The sequence below is a fragment of the Lolium rigidum genome, chromosome 4 (genome assembly GCF_022539505.1).
Source record: "Lolium rigidum isolate FL_2022 chromosome 4, APGP_CSIRO_Lrig_0.1, whole genome shotgun sequence".
Classification (NCBI taxonomy): Eukaryota; Viridiplantae; Streptophyta; class Magnoliopsida; order Poales; family Poaceae; genus Lolium; species Lolium rigidum.
In genome coordinates this window covers 35,187,326-35,193,853 of record NC_061511.1, presented here as the reverse complement: position 1 = coordinate 35,193,853, position 6,528 = coordinate 35,187,326, and the positions used below count along the sequence as shown (strand labels likewise).

The 6,528-nt window shown below is 42.8% G+C and overlaps 1 long non-coding RNA gene across 2 annotated transcripts; it reads left to right on the top strand.

Annotated features, from left to right (window-relative positions):
* The first annotated feature begins 3,273 nt into the window (after positions 1-3,273).
* LOC124708194 lies at positions 3,274-5,271 on the top strand. Of its 2 annotated transcripts, XR_007005058.1 has the most exons (4): positions 3,274-3,328; positions 3,868-3,939; positions 4,034-4,234; positions 5,136-5,271. It is a non-coding gene; the product is annotated as an uncharacterized LOC124708194 (long non-coding RNA). The 2 variants fall into 2 exon arrangements; XR_007005057.1 differs by lacking the exon at positions 3,274-3,328 and having other exon boundaries at positions 3,683-3,939.
* Positions 5,272-6,528: the final 1,257 nt, after the last annotated feature.

The window sequence follows — 6,528 nt, the reverse complement described above, 5'->3', positions numbered from 1 at the left end:
CCTCTTCCCGTTATTTATCAGCGGTAAATATGAAAATTTATCGACCCAAAAAAGCTAGTTTTATTTGAAAAGTTAACAACCTTGATAAAAAAAAATATTTGAAAAATTAACATTCCCAGATTCAAAGTTATACTCCTTAGCAAACTCCGAGCAGCAATTTCGTAACCCTGACATGATGTCAAGATTGTTCCCGAATAAGAAGAAGAACAAGATCGAACTTAACAAAGAGTAAGAGAGGAAGAGTACCATCTTGCTGTTCTTCTTCCGCCGGATCTCCATACCGCCCTGCATCTCCCCATGGATCTCTCCGGATATCTCCTCCTCAAGAACATGGCCGGCAGCCGGGTGCTCCACACGGATCTAGCCGGGACACTTCTCCTCGAGGGGCGGGGTCAGCTTGGGCGTGGCCCGAGAAGGGGCGGAGGGACCGAGAGGCGGTCAATTCGGCGGACGGAGGGAGGAGCCTTGATGCGGAAGTGGTGAGCAGAGACGGATCTTCCATGGCGTTCGTCGGAGGTAGTTGTGCTCTCCCGTGATCGTGCGCGCATGTGGTGAGCGGCTTGGCGGCGGTAGCGAATGCTTCGCGGTTGTCCACCAGGTTTTTTCCCCTAACCGTGGGCCACCACTTTATGGATTTAACTGGGCTGGGCTGGCGGCCCCGTGGACGGCCCGTGACCACTTACAGGCATAGGCGCGGGTGAGCACTTTGTAAGACGGCACGGTGGGAGAGCCTATTTTCCGCTTTAAGCGGAGCAAACCATTGGCTCCGCATAACCCTGGCCACTATGGGCTCGGCCCATTTTGGCTGGGCAGATCCTTCCTGTTTCTTTATTGCGAGCATGTAGCTCCTGTTTCTTCGTTGCGCGACATGTAGCTGCTCCGTTGTAATTTTGAGCACACTCAGTACAGATAGTCTACGCGTTTATGTTTCATTTTTTGCTCGCGATTTTTTTTAAAAAAATTGGATTTTAAAAATGTTCATAAAAATTGGATTTTAAAAATGTTCAAATTAAAAAATTGTTTGAATCTAAAAAAAAAGTTTGAATATGACAAATATTCGAATTAAAAAAATTACATATAAAAACTGTTCAAATTTCAAAAATGTCGAATCTAAAAAAATTAAAAATGTTCAACTCCAAATATTGTTCGAATCTGAAAAATGTTCGGATTTCAAAAATATTTGAATTTCAAAATGTTCTAACTAAAAATTGTTTGAATCTAAAAAAATCGAATTTCAAAAATGTCTGAATCTAAAAAGTGTTTAAATTTAAAAATGTTCACATCTAAAAATTGTTCAAATCTGAAAAATGTTCTATTTCACAAATATTTAAATTTCAAAATGTTCAAATTAAAAAAATGTTTAAATCTAAAAATTGTTGGAATCTAAATTTTTTGAATATAAAAATGTCTAAATATGAAAATGTTTAAATTAAGAAAATGTTCAAATACAAATATTGCTCGAATCTGAAAATGTTCGGATTAAAAAAATGTACGAATCTGATTTTTTTAATTTTTTTAAAATAAATCTGAAAATAGTTGTATGTGAAAAATGTTCGAATTAAAAAACTGTTCAAATTCGAAAATACTTCAGTATTTAAAAAATTCAGAAAAACTCGAGAATTTCAAGTTTGAAAAAAGAAAAAAAAACGGACTGGAAAAAATCGAAAACCGCTAAAAAACCTAAAAAATTCAAAAATCATAATAAACTGTAGAAAACCGGAAAAGGAAGACACTGTCCTCGTTAATGGGCCGGCCCGGAATCAGTACTCCCTGTGCGGCGCGCCCGATCACTCCCGCTATGAGCGGAGAATAGGAATTCTCGGCACGGTGCCCGCGCAGGAAATAAATTTTGCGAAATAGATTTTGCTAAATGCAAAAATAATCAACAGGCCAACACTCTCAAATTCTCAATGTCTCCGCACCAACCTCCCTCTCATCCCTCCGTTCCCCAAATTCGCCGCCGACACTCGCCGCCGTGCCGGTCAACGCCGGCCACATCCGCCGCCGCCACGAACCGAGCAAGCCGCCCCTTCGCCCCCTCCGCCGGATCCCCACCCGCGCGCCGACGTTCCGCCCCCGAGCGCGCCGCAGCGGCTAACCCTAGCCGTCGGGTTTGGCTCGGTCCCCGCCGCACCTCCTGCTGCTCCTCGACCCAGGCGAGCACGCTGATCCCCTCGACGCCAGCGCCGGCGGCGATCTCGCGCGTCTGGACCTCCAGCTCGTCGGCCTCGCGCAGGGTGAGGTCGATGGCGAGCAGCTTCTTCCCGACAGCCGACCGCGAGAGATCGGGGAGGAGGGGGAGGAGGCGGCGACGGCGGCGACGTTGCGGAGGGAGCCGAGGCGGCGGACGGGGCGCGCGAGGAGCAGGTCGGCGAGGAGGAGGGGTGCCGTCGGCGAGGAGGAGGACGCGGGAGATGGAGGGGAGCGGGAGGATGGCGGGGACGGGGCGGTTGGCGCCGACGGGGATGAGGCGGATGAACTCGGGGAGGAGAGGGTCCGGAGGGAGAAGAGGAGCAGCTTGCCGCCGCCCATGCCGAGGTAGAGGCCCGATGGTGCTGCGGCTGCTCTCGCCTCCTCTTCGATCTTCGAGGATCTGCTCCCCCGACTCTAATGTATCTCACGTATTGACATGCTCCTTTCACAGGTTGCCACCTCTCTCCTCTCCGGCTGGTTTGTTTCGATTGGTATTGCAACCTCGTCTCGCCATGTGTTTGTGAAAATGCCTCTTAGGTATGGGCAATTTAACCCGTCTCTTTTGTGCCCTGTCCATGTGATTAGAAATATATAATTTAATCTCCTAGTTTTGATCAAAGCAGCAGCGTGAACTTCTCATTACATAACTTTTGGCATGCCCATGCTATGATATGCTTCTACGGTTCTACCGTCGTATGGGTTGTACTTGATGCATTATTGACCGTAAAACTTGGTACAGCTTGGTACCGGGGGCGAGCGCTTGTGGCGGACGAGTGGTAGCAGGTGAGTCGAACTGGTCCGGTAGCAGCTACACAATAAACGAATGGAAGTCAATCGAGCTGATCGAACCATCCGACCTGGACGGAGCACGCTTGGTCGGAGGCGAGCGCCCGCGGTGGAGAGAAGGCGACAAGAGGTGAATCGAGTTGATCTGCTAGCAGCTCGGAGGGAGAGAGAGAGGGGACATGATGTCAATCGAGCTGATCAGTTACCACCCGACCTGGCGGCAGCTGAGTTGGTCCGAGGCAAGCGCCCGGGGTAGACAATGGGTGGCAGGAGGCAAATCCAGCTGATCTACCGAGCAGCTGTACATCGATCGACATGAAGTTGAATGGAGATGATTTTCTACCAGCTGGTATGTTCGTCTTCCTTGAGCCAGAGTTGAAATTTCCTTTGCATGTGCTAATTGATTGTATCGCTCAGTTCTCAATTCTTGGTGCTCAGCTAAAGAAAGTAGGTATGATGTTCTGAATTTCTTTTTCTCGTCTGCTCGAGATACTTAGTTTTGTTCTCTCGTGTCTATATGAATAGGCCTAAACTGAAAAACCAAATCAAAAAATTATATTAACACAGACCATGAACCATTACCAAGTGAACCAATTACAATAGTAAGAAGGTACAGAAGGTACAGAAAAAATCAGAATATACAATAGCGTAGAATCAGGAGGTTACAGGAAGTATACACAACATAGCACTAACTTGATCCAAATATACTGACCCACTAATAATTTTACTTTTACATAATACTGTTAGTCAAAATAGTAGCAACTAAGAACATATCATCTAAACTTGAATTTAAGCTTGTTGATATCAGGATTTTGCATGGCATGAAAGGTCACATCATATATGATGATGAATACTGCAGATTTGAAATTCTGTGTGCCACTATTGTAGGGAAAGTGTCAAGAATATGTAGAAGCTACATGAATTGGCACAAAGGCAATTGATTGAGCTTCGTACTATCAGGTTTTCTTTCTTAATTTTGCGTTACCTTGGCGATCATTATGCTTAGTGGTACAATAATTACGAAGGTTCTGATGAAGTATTATATTTCGTTCAGAGGACTGGGCAGCTAAGGAAGCTGAAGTGAGCCTTCTAATGGTTGAAGTTAAACGCGCTCAATCACGATAAGTTAGCCTTGACTATGTAAGTATCATTAAATAACCATGAGCAGCTGTACTATCAGGTTTTCTTTATTTTGGCTGCAGGGAGATTTATGGTCTCAGTATCAGACAACAAATGAAGACACAAGTAATAATAGGTAATTTTGTTTGCATTTTGCATGTGTATGAACAGATATGCAAAGTGTGGATTTACTTAATTTTATTCATTCAACATACAGTGGTATGTACTGCTATTATTTTGTATGTGCTTTTAGCTTTTAAGATTACTATTATTACTTAAAGAGTAGATTTACTTAAATGCGAATGATTTGATACATGATAATTTAAAATCATGGAAATATCTCATGTATGCGAAAATAAGGTGATCTTATTTGTTAGCAGGCACCTGAAGTGTTTTATACCACTTCAGTATCCACTTTTGTTTGGAATTGCTCTTTACAGATAGATACGCATGACTTATTCTCAAGAACTCAATATTTCATCAAATGAGCATTCCCTACTCGAGCCTCTCCATAAAATTCGATGAAACAATATCTTTTTGGGTCAGAGTTGGGCTTTTTCTCCTCTTGGTTGTCGGTTACATTGCAGGTATGACTGTCTAGATGTGTCCTTCACTTATTGTTAGATGGTGCATCTCATATATGCTCTTGCACTTGATTCACAGTAAGTGTCGTCATTGTAATCCTTATTTCTCTTGAGCCTATATCAGGGATAGGGTCTTCTTATCCCACAAAGTTTTGTATTTCTTAGTTGGGAAATTGATTGGGATGTTTGGTAGCTGCCTTTTATATAATCATCAACATTTTCATCAATTGTTGTAACAAAAATAAACCAAATATTTGCAATTTATCTCTTCTCCTCGGCCCTGTGGTGTACCTGTTAACCTCCCTTTATTGCACTGTCATGTGTTAGGCCCAAGCCCCAGACTGGTAGCTCTATCCATGCGGCGGAATTGGTGTTTCGTGCTGAGAATTGTTCGTTTCGTTTCGGGGGAATGCTTCTCTCACTCACTCTCTGTGTGTGGGCGGGTGTCTGCAGATGCTCGGAGATGAGATTGGGAAGGGGGCGTACGGGCGCGTCTACAAGGGGCTCGACCTGGAGAACGGCGACTTCGTGGCCATCAAGCAGGTCTCGCTCGAGAACATCCCTCAGGAGGATCTCAACATCATCATGGTGAGGATTCCCTTCTTGCTTCTTCTGCCTTCTCAGCTGATGTGTAGCGCCCGCCCGAGTCACAGTTACATGAAATGCGGTTTCTAGTAGATCTTAGTTAAATTTAGTGAATACAAGGCTGTCTAGTAGCACAGATGCTGCAAGGTGGGTTGCCTGCTACTTAACCGCTTCCGTTAAGCACACTCGGGTTCCTAGAAGCTGCATGTCTCACATTCTTCTTATTGGTGTGAACATTGTAAAATATTTGCATCAACTTTTTTGGATCCGCATATCAAATATTTGCAATTTATTTGTTGAAACTGTGATTATGAGGTCAATGAACTGAATTATGCTAGTGTGGCAGATGGGTTGAGCGATTTACACTACTATTTCCTTTTCTATGGCGTTAATTTTGACACAGAACCAGCAATTGTATGGTGCGAAAGTAAGACTTCATCCACTAGATCTGCTTTAGGAGACCAGGACAAAAAAGCTTACTCCATCCGATCCATGATTAGTTTATTACAACTTTGTACTAAATTGGTGACCCATATGATGGATCGAGGGAGTAATAAATTGGACATTTTTTAGTTACTTAACTAGTCCGGTCAGCACGCTAGACTTGTACTTGTCAATTTTTCTTCAAGTATTGGTAAAATCATGGTAGTTTGTTATTTGTTAGTGATCTGGTGTGAACAATTGTCTATAGGTTAGGTTGCAGGACTAGTTGATTTGATTTAGTTTTGAACGCAGCTTTCGCTAGAGATGTTCTGGATTGTTTTTATTGCTTTAACTTACATATTTCAAACTTTTGCCTGCTGTTGACATTTTTCATAGTTAAATTCTTCTTTTTAACATATTTAGATATATGAATAATTTATTTATTTATTACTCATGTCAGTTCAAAGCTATTGATTCACTAAAAGGCATTGCCAATTGCACCCTTTAGCTGTTTTTTTTTTGTTTGAGAGTAGGTTATCACGTGTACCACACGATTTAACTGTTCTTTTCTTTCTAACAAGCATGTATCGTACTCTTGCTACATATTGAGTATGTTTGTTCCATGCTCACTCCAACTGTTCTTCCTCATGCAATTTCTCATACTTTGTAATATTGGATATTAACAAGTATAGCAATGTGAGTATGTGACAATCAAATCTACAAATGTTTAATTTTAAATCTCAACAAAACTATTTGTCCACATAACTGCTACCAACAGTCCAACATTGCTTTTATTATCTTTCAAAAGTAACTTGGATTGATAGACTACTAAGCATAA